General features: G+C 33.0%; 1 pseudogene; it reads right to left on the bottom strand.

Moving 5' to 3' along the window:
• Window positions 1–12,724: 12,724 nt before the first annotated feature.
• Window positions 12,725–15,658, bottom strand: LOC124939067 (annotated as a pseudogene).
• Window positions 15,659–22,382: the final 6,724 nt, after the last annotated feature.

Genomic DNA, 22,382 nt, shown 5'->3' with positions numbered 1-22,382 from the left:
AATTTAGAACTCTAATTATAGTGAAAGATTTCTTAAATTTAGACATCTCAATATTTAATCAAATAAATATTCATCAATCATTTCACATTATTTTTATAAAAGAAATTATGATGTTTCAAACATCTCTGGCCAAATTCGTTTGAAAATTTATTTTTAGTTGCACGTTAGCATCCGATGATATCGACACATTATCTGCATCGTTTCTCAAATCAATTAAGATTATTCCTTGTAAGACAAAATCATACAAGGTCTTATTATTGAGATCTAGAACCTAGTAGACTCTCTTTATTAATATCGCATAATTATGAGTTTTCATTTTGGCTCTTCAAATTTAAGCTACATAACTCTTCAACTTCTTGGTTTTAGCTTTACCGCTATTACGATCTTTTATTTCCTTTATTTAGATGAATTTTTTTTTTTATTGACTCAACTCTATCAACAAACAAATATATACACATTAAAAATGATATATCGATAGAATAATAAAAATATAGTTGTAAGACCCCGAGAACGGTTATGTTATCCCCTAGTTCCCCATATCTTAGCACGTGTCATCTCGTGAGACGGGTGAGTGGCAATATGGAGGAGGGAAATATTATATCGTTGGTGTGGCTCGAGATTCGATGCGTTTCAACCTTAGTTTGCGTGTCATGCATCTTTTAAATGAAACATTTATGTTTTAAAAGATTTGAAAAAATAATTAATCCTTTATTCAAATTTTAAATAATCTAGGAGGCTAAATAAAAATTTAGCAAGAACCCGGTTTAAATTAATCAAACATAATCAATTTAAAAGATTATTTATTTGAAAATCTGAGTGACCAAGAGATTTTATAAAAATTAATAAAATGATACGTGTATAAACGTATTTAGACCAAAGTTTCTGGAAAAAAAATGGTGGTTTAATGTCTGTTTACGTTCGGGAAAGGGCTTTCGCGCTAAGTCCTCTACGCCCGCCTAAGGACAGTTTTCGAAAATTCTTCTAAAGTAAACAAAGTCTAGTTTTTTATAAATCCAATTATAACTTTTATTACCTTTAATTAGTATTCTAAGGATCCTAAGTAAGGATGGGCTTTAAATAATTGTACTAAATTATTTAAAAGAGGTGTGTACATGTTGTGTCGGTATTCAGATTTAACAAAAACTTGAAAATATCAGAAGAGAATGTTAAAATTTAAAAATAAATTCCAAACGGGGTCTTGTCCAAAACATTGGTTTAGGAAATATCCCGAAAACTTAAAATATATCATTTTATGACCTTTCGGGATTATTTGAAAATAGATTCAGGTCCAAAATTACTAAAATAATTTTGGATTTTGAAAAGTGAAACCAAATAGGCCTTAGGACGGGACCCTATTGTCTGAGTTCGGTTTAGACAATTAAGGCTCTGTTGGCTCGGTCAAGACCGGGGTGGTCTGGACCAAGGCTCGGTCGCATGGGTCAAGGGACTAGAGAGCTTGGTCTTGGTCTTGGGAGGCTCAGTCCCAAACTCGGGTGGCTCGGTCGTGGACCTGGGAGGCTCGGTCCCAAGTCAAGTCTATCGGTCTAGGTACTCGGTTCTACAGTTAAGTAGTTATCGGTGTTAGGTCTAAGGTTAGGGTTAGGTTTACCAATCCTAGACTAAGTGAGGGCTCAGTCCTAGAGTCAGAAACATTGGTCATAGATCTAGGTTTAGGGTCAACTTTACCGATTCTAGGTCAAGTGAGGGCTCGATCCTAGGGTTAGAAACATTTGGTCCTAGGCTAAGTGAGGGCTCAATCCTAGGATTAGAAACATCGGTCCTAAGTCTATGGTTAGGGTAAAGTTCACCGGTCCTAGGTCAAGTGAGGGTTCGGTCCTATGGTTAGAAACACTGATCCTATGCTAAAGGATGTGCTCGGTCCTAACTAAAGAACGTTGGTCCTAGTCATCGGTCCTAGCTGAAGAACACTAGTCCTAGGTCAGAAAACTAAATCCTGGGATTCTCAGTCCTAAGTGCATTTTCTCAGTCATAGGTTTTGATATGGGGTTCGTTTTCACGGTCCCTGTTGAAGAACAGAAGGATCACTAGTCCTAGGCTAAAACCTTAGGACCGTGTGTTCTTATTTTGGTCCAAATTTCAGAAGTCCATTTTATTGGGATCATGAAATCATGACCTGTAAGCTATGGTAAGTTAATATTATCATGAAGAACAAAATCTCTAACATAAATCACGACTTTGAAATCCTTACAATGATCAATTTTAAAACACCATTTCTAGGTCAAATTTTAGGATCTTTTAAATTAGACCATTTCAAGGTCTAATTTTTGTTCCATTTACTTTAAAATGATTAATATAGGTAAACTTAACTAAAACAAGAACATCATTCAAACATTAAAATTAAAATAGTTTTTGAAAATTGAATTAAAATCCAAAAAATTTTAAAAAAAAAGATATGATCAAACATGATCAAAGTGTTGATGAAACAATTTTTTGGAATTCATCTTAACATGATAATAAACATGTATAAAAACTAATTGGATCAACAAATCCAAAATAAAAACAAAAACACAAAAATTCAAAATTTCAGTTTGATCAAACGTGACTACAGTTTCTTAGGATTCATTCTAACATGTTAACAAACATGTATATCAACTAATTGAATAAAAAAAAAATTAAACTCAAGAACTTGAGATTTTTTAAAAATCCAGTTTTAAGCTCAAATTTCTGAATTTTTTATTTAGGTGGATTTGATCTGATTTTTTTCAACCGGAAGTTCATATATGATATATGGAATAATTTTACACAAATAAATTCCAAATCAAGCTTAAGAACAAGATCAAACGGATCAAACTTAAGAAATCTGAAAAAAAAAAATCAAATTTCAAATCACAAATCATGATACAAATGATTTTAAAGCATACCAACAGTTGGAGAACACTCCTAGGAGATGTTTGATACTTTCCCAAAGCTTGGATTACGATTGAGATTGTCGGAGACATTTTTCTAAGAAACTATTCTTGGTCAGAATTTGAATTCGTCGATTGAAGTTGTAAGGAGCTGTGATTGTTTGATGGGTTGGTAGTGAAAGGGTGAGAGAGTATTTATAGTTCCTCTAAGGCGGTTAGGGAGGGGTAATTGAAGTTTTATTTTCCCTTCTCCGATCTTATCCCTAAATCGTGGCAGCCTTATCTACGACAGGATAAGGCTGAAGGATAAGGGGGAAACGTAGGCGTTGGCGAGGGGGAGTCGTGGCCGAAATTTGAAGCGATATGGATGCCCGTAGCATGAGCTAGAAGGATCGTGTCGACGAGGTCGCCATTCTGGCGAGATCTACGTCCCAACAAAGAAGACGCTTGAAATGACGTTGATTCAGGTAACGGCGTCCGCATTTCGTCCCCGGTCAGCGGTATTGACTAACAGGGTTAGTCCATCCCATTAGTTGACCCAGTACGGGCGAGTACGCGCTTGATCCGTTGTAGCGGGGGTCTGGCACGTTCTGGTTTGTTGGATAAGATCTGGGCGCTCATCTAATAGTTTAGGATCCTGCTGCAAAGATTAGAAATAACTTATGCTACACGGGATCATCAAATTTTAATTTTATTTAAAAGGTTTATTAAAATCGATTTTTAATTCCTTTTTCATTTCTTCACTAAACATTTCAAAAAATATATTTCTGGAATTATTATAAAAATTATGATCATAATTTACTTGTTTTAGTATTTTTGAGAATTTTTGGGTATTTTATTTAATTGGTTTATGGCATGAATTAAACATAAATCATGATTAAATCAAAATTAAATATTTTTAACCTCTTCTTTGGTCTAGTTTAGGTAAAATAAATACAATATTTTATCCTCAAATAATTTTTGGAATTTTGAATAATTTACTTATTAGGGTTTAATTATCACAATAATTAATCCTTAATTAAGATTTAATTCATTTTTTAAGTTATTTTAAATATAAGAATTCAAAATATTACTTTAATATTATTAAAAATAATAGTATTATTTGAAAATAGGGTAAGTCAAATTTTATGCTTACAATAGTAATATATAAAACAATGTATATATACATTTATAAATAAATAGACCATCTTTCCTTAGTTAGTAATCAACGTACCACATTTTTATTAATTATCGACATTAATTTAAAATGTATATATTATAATTCATTATTTTAAAACTGAAATCATATGTTTAAATTATAATTAACTTTAATTACTATTAACAAATATAACTATTAATTTTTTTAAAAATTAAAATCTAACTTTTTAGCTACCTTAAATTTATTATTAATAATAGTTTTAGTAACCAACAAACCTTTAATTAAAAAGAAAACAAATTATTATTTCCAATTTATTTTCAAGATAACTTTTTTATATTAAATATACAATTTTTCTTGAGAAAATTTATATGTCAACATATATTTGTTTATAAAATTAAGCTTTCGACAACGAAAAAAAAGTGTTAATAATTAATATATATAATAAAGACTTATCTTTATTAGTTGATTCTTCTCCTTTTTAAAATGAATAATTTCAACTTGTCGAAATGAGTCATCATCTCTTTTACAATATCGCAACTCGTATTTCTGAAATATCAAAGACAAAGATTATTTTATAATAAAAGCTACTAAATAACTTAGCACATAGAAACTGTTTAAGATTGTTAGTTTTCTTGTCTTTAAACATAGTAAATATATATATATATATATATATATATATATATATATATATATATATATATATATATATGTGATGCTACAAAGAAATTAATTAAATACAATGTTACAAAGAAAGAAATTACCATAATACAATGTTGATTCGAGGCATGTGCTTAGCACATTTCCCTTAAAACAGATTCACCCCCCTTGTGCTGGAGCTTATCGCAGATGGATGTCTCCTAGGGTACAACGAATCTAGTAATGATTCAACACTGGAATCACTATGTAACGATGAGAAAGTACTGAAATCAATCATCGGGTTTCAATAGAAATACGAGTCTAGAACTCGAATAACAGTTGGTAGAGTAAATAACTCGAAGAACACTCGGTTGAGTGAAGAACTAGAAAAACACTCAAGAAATAAAGAAAAGACTTTTCAAATTCTAAAGAGATGATTAAATTAATGAAAATAAGAGATATATTAAGAGTTCCAACATGATGAAATATATATAGCTGGAAATTAAACCATCACAATAAATTCATTTATTAATCCAACAACTGATAATTCATTTAACGATTTTCATTTCTAGACTCTTGGCATTCAATCTTATCCATTGACATTAAATTTCACCAAAATTTCACATTTGAATTTAGTATTAATTTATATTTATTTAGATTAAATTACATTTAATTTATTTACTCAAATTCTCATTTTCATTTAATTAATGGAATTAGCTTAAGATTTCAACAAAATCAAAATTGTTTTTATGTCATAACTCAAATTCAAGGTATCCCAAATGCTCATTTCTTCGGTGTGTTTGATAGGCATGGTCAATTTCGTATGTAATATTCAAATTTCGTCTTTGCGACCCCGGATGGATAACCACCCTCTACCATCTTTGATTTTTTAAAGATGGAATTTTGTTAGATAAATTAGATAGTTAATTAATAAGTAATTAACTATCTAAAGAACTTAATCAAACACAACCTTTTGTGCAGGAAAAGCCGGGAGTGGTCACATTCTCAAATTGGCCGGTCAAACCGATATCATAAAAGCAGCTCAAACCGAAACTCCCAAAATTAATCTATCTTATAAGTTTCAGTAGAATATCGGTTCAGCTCAAATTAAAGATTGATTTCCTCTCCTCTGCGGTAGGATCAGTCAACCGATCAAGCAGCAAACCGATATGAAGTCCGGTCAGCTCAAAACATTGACTCAATTCTAAATGACCGTACAATCCTAACGGGAAGATTAATCAAGATCAAATCAAAGATATGGAAATGTTGGAAGTTTCCATTTTGATGCAATAGGTTCTTTTTGGGAATAGGTAGAAGGAGATTTTCAAATATGCAGACTATGCTATTTCATATTTGATATAAGTTTGTTGATAGACTGTGAACTGCAGAAGATTGTCAAGTGAACAGATATACCTATTTTGGTATAAGTCCAAAAGCAGCCTCCAAGGAGTAGAGATCTGCCCAACCGACCAGCTGTTAAACTCAATAGAAGACAAACTGGCCGACTGTATTATTTCTTGGGAAGCATCAACCGCATTTAATGCATTGTAGCTCCTTTTGACCAACCAATCAGATTCAAGAATTACCATGCAAGTATCCGTTGAAAGAGACATATGACCGTTGTCATATTTCCACTATATAAGGAGAAGCTTAAGAACAGAAGCATATACAACTGAAGTCACAATTACAGAACAATCTTTCAGAGAGTTACAAAAGCTATTAAGTCTACTATTCTACATTTCAAATCTGTTCAAGAGTATCAAAGTGTATTACAATTATATTCATTATGTATGAGAGTTGTAAGTCAATAATGAGCAGTAAATAAGCCTTGGTTATTCGACGTATTGTAAAGTGTGATATTCTTAGTGAATATCCTTCTTAATGTTTGAGAAGAAGGGTGACGTAGGAGTTTTATCTCCGAACATCCATAAATCTTGTGTTGTGTTCTTTCTTTATTCTATTCATCCTCATTATCCAATCCGTGTGTGTTGCTTCAAGTTGAAACAAACTACTTACGCACTTGAACTCGGTTCAAGAATTTGTGATAACTTGTGTAGTATTGTGATCGGTATTAATCTCTAACCGGATTAGTATCAACCGTTGTGAGTGTGTAAGCGTTCTCCTTTAGTCGGACAACAGTCCTCTATCGGCAATTCCGGTCCTATCAAATTTCGTAGTTTCTAGACAAATTGACTTTGTTTGAAACGTGAAATGATCATCCTACCACGGTGATCATTTCCCCTATATCTATAGGCAGCAATGATGTTATTCTGTTAACTAGCCGACAATAACCAAAATATCATTAATGACTTTTGATTAATTCAAGCCCACTTGCTCCCTCAAACAATTCTGTAGGCAATAGATAAAATCTCAAGCCTCAAAATCGGAATTTACATAAATTCCTCCATTAAAGCTCAAGCTTTCGTATTTTTCAAAATTTTTGTATAAGACCTTTAAGCTTTGATTCAAGCATCCAAAAAGGTTCCTTAAGGTCTAAGGAGTGTTCTCTAGCACTTGGTAAGCTTTCAATCATCATTTATTCATACTTTCAGTTTAAAATTAAATTTGTATATTTCAGCTTTCATAAGTTTGTATGTTGTCTGGTTGTTGTATTTTATGATTAGAAATCGATCCCATAGTCATTTATGAGCTTTCTATGAAAGACAAGAACGATTAATCGATCTCAAACAAAAAAAACAAATTTGAATTTTAAAAAGTTAAAAACGTGTTTACTGTTCTTGAGTTAATCCTAAGAATAGCAGCTTAAAAAGTTTTCCAACATGAATCTAATGATGTTGGGAAACTATTTGGATAATGTTTGATCCATCCCGGTCATGTTTAATCAAAATCAAAAATTTCAAAATAATTGAAAATTTCTAGTTCTTTAATTGGTCCAAATGAAAAGACATTGTTCATGTTTTGGTATCAATCAAGCATATTAAATATAATAAAGTTATTGGCAAGCTCCTTACACTTTATTAAACTCTACAAATCAAATACCCGATTTTTGGCCTTTAAACTATTTTAAACAAATTAATCATCACCCAGGTCAAATGATACCTTCAGACGACGTTTCTAATGATTCTGGGAGCTTTGTGAAGCTACCTTAGCCATTGGATCATAGGATTCAAGCCTCCATCAAAATTGTAAAACTATAAATTTTCAAATTCTTGAGGACCAATAGGCCTGAACAGAACTGAAATATCCAACCGAGGCTTTTCAGCTAGGAGCGAGAGGTCCGACCAATATTCTTCATCTAGGATCGAGAGTTCAGACCGATGATTTTTACATCCGATCGAGAAATTGAACCCCGACCGAGAAATTGAACCTCGACCGAGGAGTCTCGCACCCGACTGAGTACTCTCTAACTTATAACCGATGACTTCCACCCAGAACCGAGGCGTCCGACCGAGAATTCTTGCCATGGACCAAGAGGTCTTAACACTCCGACCGAGGATTTTGATCCCTGACCGAGGGGTTCCCGATAAAGTGCAAGGACTTTTTAGCCCCGACCAATAAAAATTAACCCATGACCTGGATACCAGTCCTAATTGCTATTTGGTTCCAATTTTAAAATTTCAAAATTATTTTTGTAATTTTAGAATCTCAAACCATTTTTTTAAATCCCGTAAAAATATAAAATGATTTTAAAATGTTTTTGAAAAATATTTTGACAAAGTCTTGTTTGAGATTTCTTTATAAACCTTAATCATTTAAATATCGACGTTCTTTAGGTTTTTTATCTCTAGTCATCATCAGCAACAAGTACCGCATTCAAATAATTGTTGTTACAATTTTTTAAATATGCAAAAATATATGCATATGTCTAGGACCGAAATAATAATTAGTTAAAATAAAACGTTATACAACCAATTTTTAAAAGCCAAATTTATAAGTAGCGATTGTGTTTAAAACGGATACGGAGGATGAAAAACAAAAAAAAATTTCCAAGTATCACCAAACTACGAACTTAAAGAAACTCTAGCTAAAAATATGTTTATACACATGCATTTTTTTTATTGATTTTCATTAATTTAATTATCGATTGCTTCAAATAAATAATCTTTTAAATTAATTATTTTTATTTAATTTAAAACAGACTTTAAAAAAATCAAATTTTAATTTGATTATAACAAATTTGAAGGTTATTTAAACTTGAATCTTAATTAATTATTTTTTAATTACTTTTAAAATCTATTAGAAATTATTTAAAATCTTTTAAAATAATGTTTGTTTTAAAAAAATCTTGCTATGCAAAACGATGTTAAAATTCTCGAACCTCGAGCTTTTTTGGACCAAGGGTTTTAATTACTTTTAAAATTAAATTCAAAAGCTGTTAGGATTTATTTAAAATCTTTTAAAATAATATTTTATTTTATAAAGATTCTTGACACGCAAACTCGTTGTTGAAATTCACGAATCTCGGGCTTTTCCGATACCAAGGATTTTCTGGGAGTTACACACCTGAACCTAAAAGCCCTAAAATATATTATGTATTTATAATCTTATAAATGTTTCGTATTTATCCAAACCGAAATAAAAAAATATAAAATCGTGGACTCAAAATCTCACATATAACTTAAAAATTATATTTCAAACAACTTAACTACAAACTACTACTTCAAATATATTAATAAATAATTAAAATATACTTTTTCAAAATAATTATATTATTATTTTTAATCTTATTCTTGTCCGCTTTTCTCGAATCGGCTATTTTATCGCTATTTTATCTTACTGGAACCACAATAAGACACCAACAACAACACCGTCATAATACCATTGATTAACTCCGTAGTGTTTTCAAAGCTTCCTTCAATAGAAACCCCATGGCTCAGTCGTGTTAGAGGAAGAGAATTGAAAGAACTAGTACAATATAACAAACTTCTTTCGAATAGATAACTTGTGGAAAAATTTTAATATTCAAGCCAAGACTAAGTTACTAACACTAAAAAACATGGGTAGAAAGTTTTAGAGTTCAGCTAGGAATACACAAGGTGAAGGTGAATGACTGGCTGAGGCTAGTTGCGTTCAAAAGTTGTCATATGTAGCTTTCTTTTCGTAGTTCATGTATGCCGATTGATGCACCGTAGAAATAGTTCTCCCTTGTTTCCTGTCTATTTGTTCTGAGTCCGCCGCTTATTTTCCACTATGGATCCAAGTTTTCAACAATCATGCGACGGTAATGTTGAGAAAATGTCTAATCTAAACACACGATAAAAGAAGATATAAAAATAAAGTGGCAAATAATAATAAAGAACATAAGATATAACGAGGTTCGACCAACAATGTATGCGTACATCCTCGAGGAGTCGTTAATTCTATTGATATTCCATGGAATAATGGTACAAGTAACCTAGGTTATAATGCCTTTATTTATAGGAGTACATGAAAAGCCAAAAACACTAAACTACCACTCATAATCCCAATAAAGGCTTACAGCCCATTACAATATATAAACTCTAATAAAAACATGAGCTCAAAACACAACAATCTCCACCTTGCGCGAATACCGCGCTTATTGATATGTGATGAATAAATTATAAATTTAACAATCTCCACCTTGACGAATTTCACGTCCTTTAGGAAATACACGAGTCGTATCCATCAATCTTCATTGACAAAAGTAAAGCCATCAAGAAATAAGTGGGTTCAACACTGCAATCTTCACTTTTTCTCGATCCATTAATGAGATAATTTTGTGAACCACCACTTCTACTAAAGAGCCTTAGAAGATACAAATCTCCACCATCATGTATATTGCGCCATCAAAATGTTATGAGACACACATCAATCTTCATTGCTCGAGCCATTCATGAGATAAATCAGTATACATCCACTTCTGCTGAAAAGCCCTTAGAAGATAAAATCATAGAGTTTATAACACCAAGTAAATTTGGGTAACCACATTATTTCAACGACGAGAGACATTCAAAAACTCTTCTTAATCTTTGTTCATACCTGTTGACATATGCGGAAACTAAAATTAATAATTCTTTATTAAGTCAAAATAATCTTTGCATTTGTTTGTCACAAATTGAGTGTCTTATTTTTCAAATCCAACAATCGACTGAAACCAAAATACTGATTAGACCCAAGACGAACTTTTATCGTCTATTTTTCAAAATTAGATATCTATCAAAAACTAAGGACACCCAAAACGAACTTCCATCATCTACTTCCTCAAAATAAGATATAAATCGAAAAACGAGAAGACCCAAGATGAACCTTTATCGTATACTTCATAACAAATAAATTAGGTTATCACGACATCTTTTTTCTCAAGCTCAAGATCTAACAAAGCATTTGTCACCCATCTTGCCTTGAACGTTGCACATTAAACCAACTTGAACCTCATACTTCTTCTTGAACAAATTAACTTGCAATCTACTAGTTTTTTTAATCCAAAAACGACTAGCAATTAAAAATATTATTTCAAGATTCACTATCTCTCTTCAATTGTCTTCATCAATGCTTCAAATGATCATCTATGGTTTCTCTGAAAGAAATCGAATATCCTTCCATTTGAATTGATCGAACTTCTCATCTAGTTCATTTTACATGACTAGGAATCCCATTCAAAGTCTCAATCATCACCTCAATAAGATGACAAATCAATAATCTAATTCATTTAAACTATGATCCACAATGCATAAACAATTGAGATAGAACAAAAGAAGTAACAAATCATCACCTTCGAATTGACTGAGTCTCCCATCTAGCCCATTTTTCATGACTACAAATTTCACTATGGTCTTATTTATCTTCTCACATTAGAAAATAATGCAATAATTTTCTTCTTGGTTCGTTAAGAGTTTCTCTCAAGATGTGTCCACCTCAAATTATAAGTGTTTTTCAATAGTCTTCATCTTCCTGGTCTTTCATTCATATTGTGTGTTAACTGAAATTGTGTCAATAATTAATCACCCGCCAAATCAATAAAATTTTGTAATTTAGCCCGAAGGGTTGCCCTGTCAACATGTCGAAAATGTTATCGTCGATAAACACTATTTTGATAAAAACTTTCCATACTCGATCATGTTTTTTTCAAGTGTAAAACACATAATCTCACCATCATCTTCATCTTGATTACTTCTTCCAATAAGATAAAATGTCATAACCAAAAATATACAAACACTAGTAAAAAAAGACCTTTTAGCCATTGGTAAACCAATCACTATTCACATCCAAACCAATCGCTAGAAAACTATAGCGATTGGTCATAAGCCAATCGCCATCAATCGGCATAGGTGTTATCGCTGTTGCCTTAATTGGAAACGACGATTGGCTATAAACCAATCGCAATTTTCCTTTACTCTATAGTGATTGGTTAATAAACCAATCGCAATTTTCTTTATCAAAAATAAAATTTTAAAAAAATTAGTGATTGGTTAATAAACCAATCGACACTTCCTTTATCGGAAATTTTTTTTAAAAAAAATTATTATAATTTATACCTTATTATAAAGCGCATCCATTCTACCCATCCATTAAGGGCACTAGGACAGTACTTCTTCTTCATTTAAATCCCTTGTTATTTTGTAGGGACACCCATCCATTAAGGAGGGAGGACTAGGAGCTGGAAAACACACTCCATCAACAAGAAGAGAGGCATTTTTAGGACTCATTTGCATTTTAGATTTCAAGTTTGACATATTAATACAATATTATCTCATAGAAACAACTAATATACATACAGACAAATAGTAGATTGACTACCAGTTATATCACAGGCTCATTCTACTTATCTACAATGTGTAGTTCTTAATATTTAATACAAATCTACATTAGAACCATCAGATACAACACGGTACCTGATCATACTGTAGCTCTTAGTGCTCCCCTTGTATCCTCTCGTTTCAATTCTGCAGCTTTCCCACTTCCTCTGAAATGCATGTATACTTGCTGTATTATAATAATCCATAAAATTTTATATTATAAAATCGTATAATCATTCATGAACATAGATAGATATATTTATATAAAAATGTTGTACAATTTATTAGCAAAATTAGATATATTTATATAAAAATGTTGTACAATAGAGGAGGATATATTACCATTTTGAATTCTGGGTCAATACTCATGATAACGCTGATGAATTCTTTGTTTTGGCCATCAGGCAGTCATACATATGGAGAGCTTTAATCTGATATCACATTAAGCATCAATCAAAACATCAAGTCTTTTTAGTAATAATGTCTATGACAATAGACTTTATCTTGTCATTAAATCCATTTGATCAACATTCATACAGAAGAAAAAAGTACAAAAAAACACATTGTTTGCCTTCAAGTACCTTTCGACATGATTCTTGATGGAACTCATCCTTGTTAGGTTCCTTGTAGAAATACAAATAGCCACCAAAAATTTCATCGACCCCTCTCCAAATAGGACCATTTTGACACCCCAATGATTTGATTTTGCGGGACATGAGAAACATTGGAGTACTTGCTCTGATTGTAGTAACATCATAAGTTTCAATGTGGTAGATAACGTGTCACGTCTTAAAATCACGCTTTTCTTGACCGAGGAATCTGCGGTCATGACCGAGATCTACGACCGTGGATGATGGCACCCAGGGCCGGGTGGTCCAACCGATGATTCCGCAAACAAGAATTATCAGGCAAGTACTTTTCTATACGTTTTCTAAAACCCACACAGTGTTATTTATCATGTATTTTATATAAACGATGCATATGGTTTCAAAGCTTGTTTTCATTGCAAGTCCATAGTTTTCTAAAGAAGGATGGTTTTGAGTTAAGGGCTATGGAATCTAAGAGATAATCATGAAGGAATTGACGGATACGAGAGGATGGCCACGCAGGATGAGCTCTGGTGGTCCGATTCTTTCAAAATGGATGGAGGAATTGACGAAGGGATGCCCACCCCGGAGGATCAGCTCTCCGGGCTAAGGACCCGAATATGTGCTCAGTATGCAACTATACATGATTGGCTGATGAGATACCCTTAAAAACCCTCATGGATGCAATGGTTTAAATGGTTTTCTTATAAATGCTTGCTGGGTCCGTAAACTCACTATGCTTGTGTGGTGTAGGAATCCAGCCAACGGATTTTATGACAGGTGAAGGAAGAGTTGGAGCAGAAGCGTGGTGTTGGAGATGTGTGTGGAAGGAGGGACCGAGACCGTAGGACCGTATTTTCTATCAACCTTTTCAATGATCGGGTCAAATAGACATCCTAGAGCTTCCGCATTTATGTCCGATATTGCCTTGATTTAGGTGCATGAAAGTAGAAATTTAGGGCGTAACATAACGGCTTCAAGAGCATCGATTCCTTCTTGGTATAGTATTGGAAATAGAACTCTTCAATTACCGTTAATAAATGAAAATTAGGCAGCTTCTTACAATTGAATTCAAGAAGGCAGACCTGAACAGTGAAGTGAAACTCATGGTGAGCGGTTCCAAGATAATCTGCAACCTCTCTGGTAGCTTTAAGATCTGATGAACTCTGAGATCAATAAAAACCGAACAAGGACATAAACAAAGATATAAATCAACCAATAAAGGACATATTCATAGTATAAGATTTGGTCTATTTTGATGGAAAAGAACTGCTACAATTTTACATAGGCACTACATATCCACGTTTAAATTGGTTTAAGGCAAGAGGCATCCTTGTGAGATGTGGTTTTCAAAAAGAAACTCTCACCTAATATCATTACTAGCACCAATCTAACTTGTTAACCTTCTAAACAAGAACTAGACAATTTCTTTCTGGAATTAATTATTACTTCATCCTAAACAACCCTAAAAAAAATTTGTGAATGGTGATCTTTGAATTAAAATGTCACATAGACCATTCATGAAGTTACTTCAGACGGTTCTTGGGTTGTTCAAGGTATCATTTTGGATTATACCACCTCCTCAATTCATCTACATCAAAGAAATACATGAAGAACGACCTTAAAAACTTATGATGGGAAAATTTTCCAAAGTTGAAGAAGCCAATTTCATCACAACACACCAATTTTACTAAAATATAAGTGCCCTGGGAAAACTGATGAACCTTTCACAATCATCACTTAAAGCTTTCATCTCTGATGCAAACCAAACAGACATTCGTGCCTGTTTGATCAAGGCAACTTTCTTACTCACAATAATAGGCAATAAGATGAACTCAATAATAGGAGAAAAGTGTAAAACTAGCATACCGTCGAGTCCCCATCCCATGTAAAGAGGAGTAATGCCAATAGCATCGAGCAACAATGTATCAACAAGGATAAAAGAGAACATCCCATCCAACATGTCCACAAATTCTTCCACATGTTCTTCATACTAAAGATATTAAAATTGAGAACAATACAAATCTACATCATACATCAGAAGATGATAACAATGCACATATGACACAATGCACATATGACAGTAACAAAGCTGGCAAAAAATAAAGTACTTACAAGATGTGCTATCACTTCACAAGACTTGAGATTCTTACCTAACAGTTTGTGGTTGTATATCTCCCCATTGACCTACAAACATATGCAAGAGTAAAAACAAATAATTTATCAAGTCATAAAATGCAAAGCAGAAAATACAAAAACAAAATCAAATATATGTTTAAGAAAGAAGGTTGGCTTACTGTGACAACAACAGGCTTGTCCTCATTATAGAGTGGCTGATCTCCAGACGATGGATCAATAATAGCTAGGCGTTAATGAGCAAGGTAACAATCCTCATAGCTATGCAAGCCACTCCAATTAGGACCTCTATGGCACAACCTACACTTTAATTTAATTGCACTTATAATAATAATAAGAAAATGTTAAGTACTGATGATGTAAGTCTAAAATTGTAGGTAGGTCACATGAAACGCTATCTCGCATTATCTCTACATAAATTAGTGCCAGCCAAACAAGAATCAAATTAGTCTGAATCCTTTGCCTATAATAAGCTCACAAATTGAACAGATAGAAGAAACATGCAAATGAATGGAGAAGCATTAGGAATGAGATAGAACAAAAGAATGCAAATGAAGAACGATCATCTTCTTCCATTATTAATGATCCTGTGCGGGTGTATGGCGGTGCAGGTGGGTTCTGCTGGGTGTGTGGCGGTGCAGCGTACGGATAAGCTGTGCTGGTTTGTGGTGGTGGAGGTGGGAAGCGACGGGAAATTTGATGAGATGGCCCTCATAAGTGGCTTAATTCCAAAAAAGGCCCGCGTCTGCTAATGTTTGCAAAATGGGCCTTTTTGCCCTGCGAAATGTCCATTTTACCCCTATAATTGCACTTACTCGAATTACACTTACGCGTAATACACTTACGCGAATTACACTTACGCGTATTACATTTACGCAAATTACACTTACGCGTATTACACTTACGCGAATTACAATTACGCGTAATATGTAATATGCGTACATTGAAAGACGCATATTACATATACGCGCATTATGTAATATGCGTCTTTCATACTATATAAAGCGCCTAATTTTGACCCTCATTTTAAATCTCCAATTTTTAGAGTTCCGACTCTCTCTCAAACCCTATCCCCTTCGATCCCGCTGCTCCTCTAAGGTAAGACATTCTCGTCTCAATGCCTTTTATGTATTCTAGGATTTTGAATATTATCCAAGTGTTATTATGTTGGATGAGGATTTAGGGTTTTAAGTAAATCTTACAAGTTTATCTATGTAAATGACAATCAACAACACATGGGTTTGTACTTCATTGATCTATGGAAGTAGAAGTTAAACATTTCGACGGATATGGAAATTGAAGAGGAGAATCCGACGGAGCTTAACACTCTCAACATCGGTAGAGGATTCGCTAGCGTAGGCAGATTGATGGATGGAGTAGGCAGAAAGTCAGATTGGACGATGAACCATGAATTCAATGCTCATTTATATTAAAAACATGCTCTTTCATTTTGTCTTCCATCTTCCATTGATGATGAACCTATTCTTATTTTGATCTTCTAGAAGGTACATCCATATATTTTCTGCCAAATTTTCCTTTTGCTGCAATTAAGTAAATAACTTAACATATGGATTAATTACTATGGTACACATTTTCCATTTTTTGGTTTTTTGAAATAAACATAATTTTCAATTTGTTTGAACATTATTTTCCATTATTGCAGGAGATTCTTGATGGAATTGAGTTTGTTAGGGGTGACTCCAAATCAACCTGGGGTTCTATGCGTGCAGCAATGGGGCACCCATAAATAACCTTTTGACTTGAAATATGTTGCTATTGGGAATGAAGACTTTGTTACTATTCAATGATATTTTTTTATTAAAAAAGATCCATATTTTATGAATAGTAATAAAATATGTTAGTATTCAATGATCTGCGAATGTGAAACCATCAAATGGCAAAATTCTGAAATGAAATGCATAATCTATTTGAAATTGCGAAAACCTATGTTGTTTCAGGGAATTACCTCCAGTTCTATTCTACCATAAAACACGCCTATCCAGACATCCAGATAATCACAATCTGTGACGGTTCTTCTCAACCATTGGATCATCCAGATGATTTTTATGATTTTCATGTAAGATAAGTAATTTTGTATAGATTAGAATTTGAACTGAATATTCTTACAATCTTCCTTCCTATTATTAGATTTTTTTGTTAATAGATTGATTTTCTCAACAAATTTATAACAATGCAGATGATGTCTTCTCTAATACTTATAAGTTTGATCAAACATCACGAAATGGCCCAAAGGTACGCGCTAAATCTTGTCTTATATTTACTTAATTCCATAAATATATATTAACAAAAAGATAACTGTTGCAAGAAACATTTAGATGGTTCTGAGGCCGACTCTATTATTTCAGGCTTTCGTTAGTGAATACGTTGTGACAGGAAAAGATGTTGGTCAAGGAAGCCTTCTAGCAGCATTAGCTGAAGCTGGATTCCTTATTGGTGTAGAAAAGAACAGTTTTTTTTTTATATATAATTTTAAAAAAAGATCATTAAAAGCTTGCCTATAGATGATAATACTTGATTATATGTAAATATAGTTTTTTTCCACTAATATGCAAAAAAATGAACAAGGAGGCAATTATATATCTTCTTTGCTTTTTCGGATTTTTAACCTTTCTTTGCTCGCTTTTGATACTTGAATGCAATGATGTTGTGTCAATGGTAAGTTATGCACCTCTGTTTGTTAACTCCAATGATAAAATGTGCATATGTTTTATTTGACTCTTGTCTACTATAATACTATTACACTAATGATGGTGTTTATATCAAAGTGATAACTCTATTTTTTTATATGATTCCAATGAAGAGTCAACATATTTTGTGAAGGTGGTACATAATGGAACACATAATCTGGAACAACAGATTTAAGGAGGATTTCACCCATATATAAGTTCGTTGCAATGTGCAGTTGGCTCCAATCCAGAGTGTGTTTGATAACATAGACACGAAAATAGATGTAACGATCTCCCCGCATTCGTTTACATGTTTAGACTTGACAATTGATCAGTTTAACCATCTGCATACAATATCAGACAACGCCACTGCAGTCAATGCTTTCAACATGAGAAAGACTCAATCTATCTTACTCGAAATACAGTAATAAAATTGTGGGGATGTATAACTATGATCACTACAAAGTAGTTAATTAATTATATATATGTTTGACTTCTTTATTATTGATTGTGCCTCTTGGACTGCACTGCACAGATGCATGTTTATTTTATTATATGGTTGTTTTATTATGTTTGAATTTGAGAAAAATATCTCATACTAATTTAAGGGTCAAAATTAATCTGGTTTCTTTTAGTACTTCCACTTAAAAGGCAAAAAATATGTAGAAATGATCTCAAACCAGTCATTCTGGAAAATATAAAGGCAAACAAGAAAATAGAATTAAGCCACAAGCTTAAAGAAAATATATCACTGTCATAGTAACATTTTTAATAAAAGATCACAAACCAGATGAACATTATCTCACATTATGATTGTCTAATGTAACATTTTTAACAATGTTATTATTACAAATATCATATGACAGAAATTACTTGGTCGTTCGGTGTCTTATGAGTTCACACAGCTAATAAGTAACTTCATAAAGTCTTAACCTGGTGGCCAGTTCATTTGACGTCCCCCAAGGAGATGGACATGAAGGTGTTGATTTACATTCTGCTAGTCCATCATTAATCACAACTCTAAAGCCATCTTCAAGGCCTCCCTACTTGGCAATAATTTTGGCAGTGCACATTAGTCGGCCAAGAATCTCACAGTGCCTCTCCTCAGCCTGACAATAATATTAAGCAGCTATCTATTAGTTTTTCGTAGACTTCTGTTATTATGCAGCTTTCCATCTAGAAGGGTTAAGGTTTCGAACAAATTCCTTTTTTCTTATATAAAAATACAATTTTTTAGCTTGTCCAAGTTATATGCCCATTTATTCTTCTGAATTTCTTTGGGAGTGAATGAAGCAACTAGGTTCAAAAGAAAATATAGTCAACCAAACCAATCCTTGGATTTGCACTGATAAATGAGAATTCCCCATCAAATAATTGGTTTAGTTTAGTTATGTTGTCATAGGACCACAAATGGAAAGTTCTTAGGGTCATGTGGGCTAGCCTAAAAGACCCCAAAAAACTAACAAAATAGTTAGTTCAGTAAATTTATGAATTTTTTAACCAAAATAGTTAGTACTTAAAGCAAAAACGACTTCATCACATTAACATCATAGACGTTCTTAGCAATCAGCCCCTCGATAAAAAGCCACGCCAAGGCTTTGGAACCTTTCTTGTCCTGCTGTGTTCCATATCTGCAGGGATTGATTACTATACTAAGAATATTGAGAAATTAAATATATAACAACTTGTGTAATGAAAATTGGAAGTAGAAGTGAGACATTTAGTCCATCACCAAACTGACATTTCCATGTTCAACTTATTAAAGAATGAAAAATGAATATAAATTATCATCTAGCCATTATATCAAGTATATAGGACCATATTGGCATATTCAACATAAACATTTTGTTCATTGCAAATCATTAGGTGTTTGAATCCCGTTGTTAAACCCTAAAGAAAATGGCACAAAATTTAACCTCATTATCCTTTTGTGACCACCAAATACATTTTTTTAATGTGTTTAAGGATCTTAAAAAAAAGAATCTAGTGCTGACATTACATACCAATTAAATAATCCAATCAAAATCTAGTAGTGAAGAAAGCTGACCTGCAAAGTGAAGGCTCTGTCTTCAAACTTTAAATTGCTGAACTTCTTTACTAAGGAAATCAGCTCCAATGGTAGCCTTATACTGATTGCTAAACTTACGATTCACATACTTACAGAGTCGAAGCAATAAATAAAACACTAGACAAAGAAATACATCAAAGAACTTCAACAAAAGAAATCATTATCAGAATGTAGGGTACCACATGATTCTTATTGATTCATCAATGACGTCTTCCCAACCTACCAGAAGAAGATGAAAGATATATCCATGTCAGCAAATCAAAACCTCGAACCTTAATATACAAACGAAATCAAAAGTTGAAATTCTACAGAAGGGCATGTTTTGACCAAATTCAGAAAATAATGTTTCAGATCTACGAGCAGCCAACATGATATCTCAAGTAAATGATTCGAATAGCAACATATTTCAAATCAAAAGGTTATGGGTGCCCCATTACTGCACGCATAGAACCCTAGGTTGATTTGAAGTTACCCATAGCAAACTCAATTCCATCAAGAATCTCCTGCAATAATGGAAAATAATGTTCAAACAAACTAAAAATTATATTTATTTCAAAAAACCAAGAAATGGAAAATGTGTACCATAGTAATTAATCCACATGTTAAGTTATTTACTTAATTGCAGCAAAAGGAAAATTTGGCTGAAAATATATGGATGCACCTTCTAGAAGATCAAAATAGGAATAGGTTCATCATCAATGGAAGATGGAAGACAAAATGAAAGAGCATGTTTTTAATATAAATGAGCATTGAATTCATGGTTCATCGTCCAATCTGACTTTCTGCCTACTCCATCCATCAATCTGCCTACGCTAGCGAATCCTCTACCGATGTTGAGAGTGTTAAGCTCCGTCGGATTCTCCTCTTCAATTTCCATATCCGTCGAAATGTTTAACTTCTACTTCCATAGATCAATGAAGTACAAACCCATGTGTTGTTGATTGTCATTTACATAGATAAACTTGTAAGATTTACTTAAAACCCTAATTCCTCATCCAACATAATAACACTTGGATAATATTCAAAATCCTAGAATACATAAAAGGCATTGAGACGAGAATGTCTTACCTTAGAGGAGCAGCGGGATCGAAGGGGATAGGGTTTGAGAGAGAGTCGGAACCCTAAAAATTGGAGATTTAAAATGAGGGTCAAAATTAGGCGCTTTATATAGTATGAAAGACGCATATTACATAATGCGCGTATATGTAATATGCGTCTTTCAATGTACGCATATTACATATTACGCGTAAGTGTAATTCGCGTAAGTGTAATACGCGTAAGTGTAATTTGCGTAAATGTAATACGCGTAAGTGTAATTCGCGTAAGTGTATTACGCGTAAATGTAATTCGAGTAAGTGCAATTACAGGGGTAAAATGGACATTTCGCAGGGCAAAAAGGCCCATTTTGCAAACATTAGCAAATGCGGGCCTTTTTTGGAATTAAGCCACTTATGAGGGCCATTTCATCAAATTTCCCGAAGCGACAATAGAGGAGGTCTTGAGGAAGTTGCAGAGAGAGCTCTTGAGAAGCCATTCGTCTAAGGGCTTGATAGAGAGAGATAGGCAGTTGTACAATTCTAGGGTTTTAAGAGGAAAAAGTGATTGGTTTTAAAACCAATCGTTGCTATCACTTTAATTGGCGATTGGACTATATACTAATTGCGATTATAACTTAAAAAAACGTGCAGGCACCATTTTTTCGCGGTCTTTTAATAGGTTTATGGGGATTAGTTTTGTAATTAATCGTCTTTATTTCAACTAGTAGCGACTGGTATAAAGACCAGTCGCCATTAAGATAGTAGTTGCGAATGAATTTCAATACAATCGCGATTAAGACAGTAGTAGCGATTATTGTTAATACTAATCGCTATGTTTGCTAGTTAATTGCCCTTTTTTACTAGTGAAACTTTTTGGTCACAAACAAGGAAAATAAAATTAAAATTAGGCAGACATTTTAAGCCCCAAAAAAGCAAACTTTGAAAAATCCAAACTTTGATCTGACCTTTAAAAAATTATAGGAATGAGTTACCAACCTTTCAACAAAATCTCAGCGCAATCGGACTCCGTTTGAATATCTGATTGTCAGTTTGATGAACCATGTGCGGCTGTAGGCGAAAATCTACTGCTAGTTTTTCTCTCTACCTCTCTTTTAATTTTTGACTTCTTCAATAACCGTATTCCAAAGAAAAATCTCTCTAAACTCATTTTAGCCGAAAATTTCTTCAAGTCAAAAACCTCAACATAATGAAATTTTGTCACTCATGTATGTGAAGACAACAAACGGTTATAATAAAATCTCAAATTAATTATCAACAAACATGAAGATGTATTGTTTGTTCTCGACATTCTTTAGCCAAATCCTGCATAGAAATAATTTAACAAACCATGTATATGATTAGTGCACCCCCAACTCATACCTTAGAAATTATCATTCTTGGTAGAACCCTTGAGGCATCAACACCCACTTGACAACTTCGCAACAGCACTTACCGGAATTGTCAATCAAAACTTACTCACAAGGTTTGATGCAAATCTAAATTCGGCC

Source organism: Impatiens glandulifera, chromosome 5 (genome assembly GCF_907164915.1).
Source record: "Impatiens glandulifera chromosome 5, dImpGla2.1, whole genome shotgun sequence".
NCBI lineage: Eukaryota > Viridiplantae > Streptophyta > Magnoliopsida > Ericales > Balsaminaceae > Impatiens > Impatiens glandulifera.
This window is presented reverse-complemented; position numbering and strand designations above follow the sequence as displayed.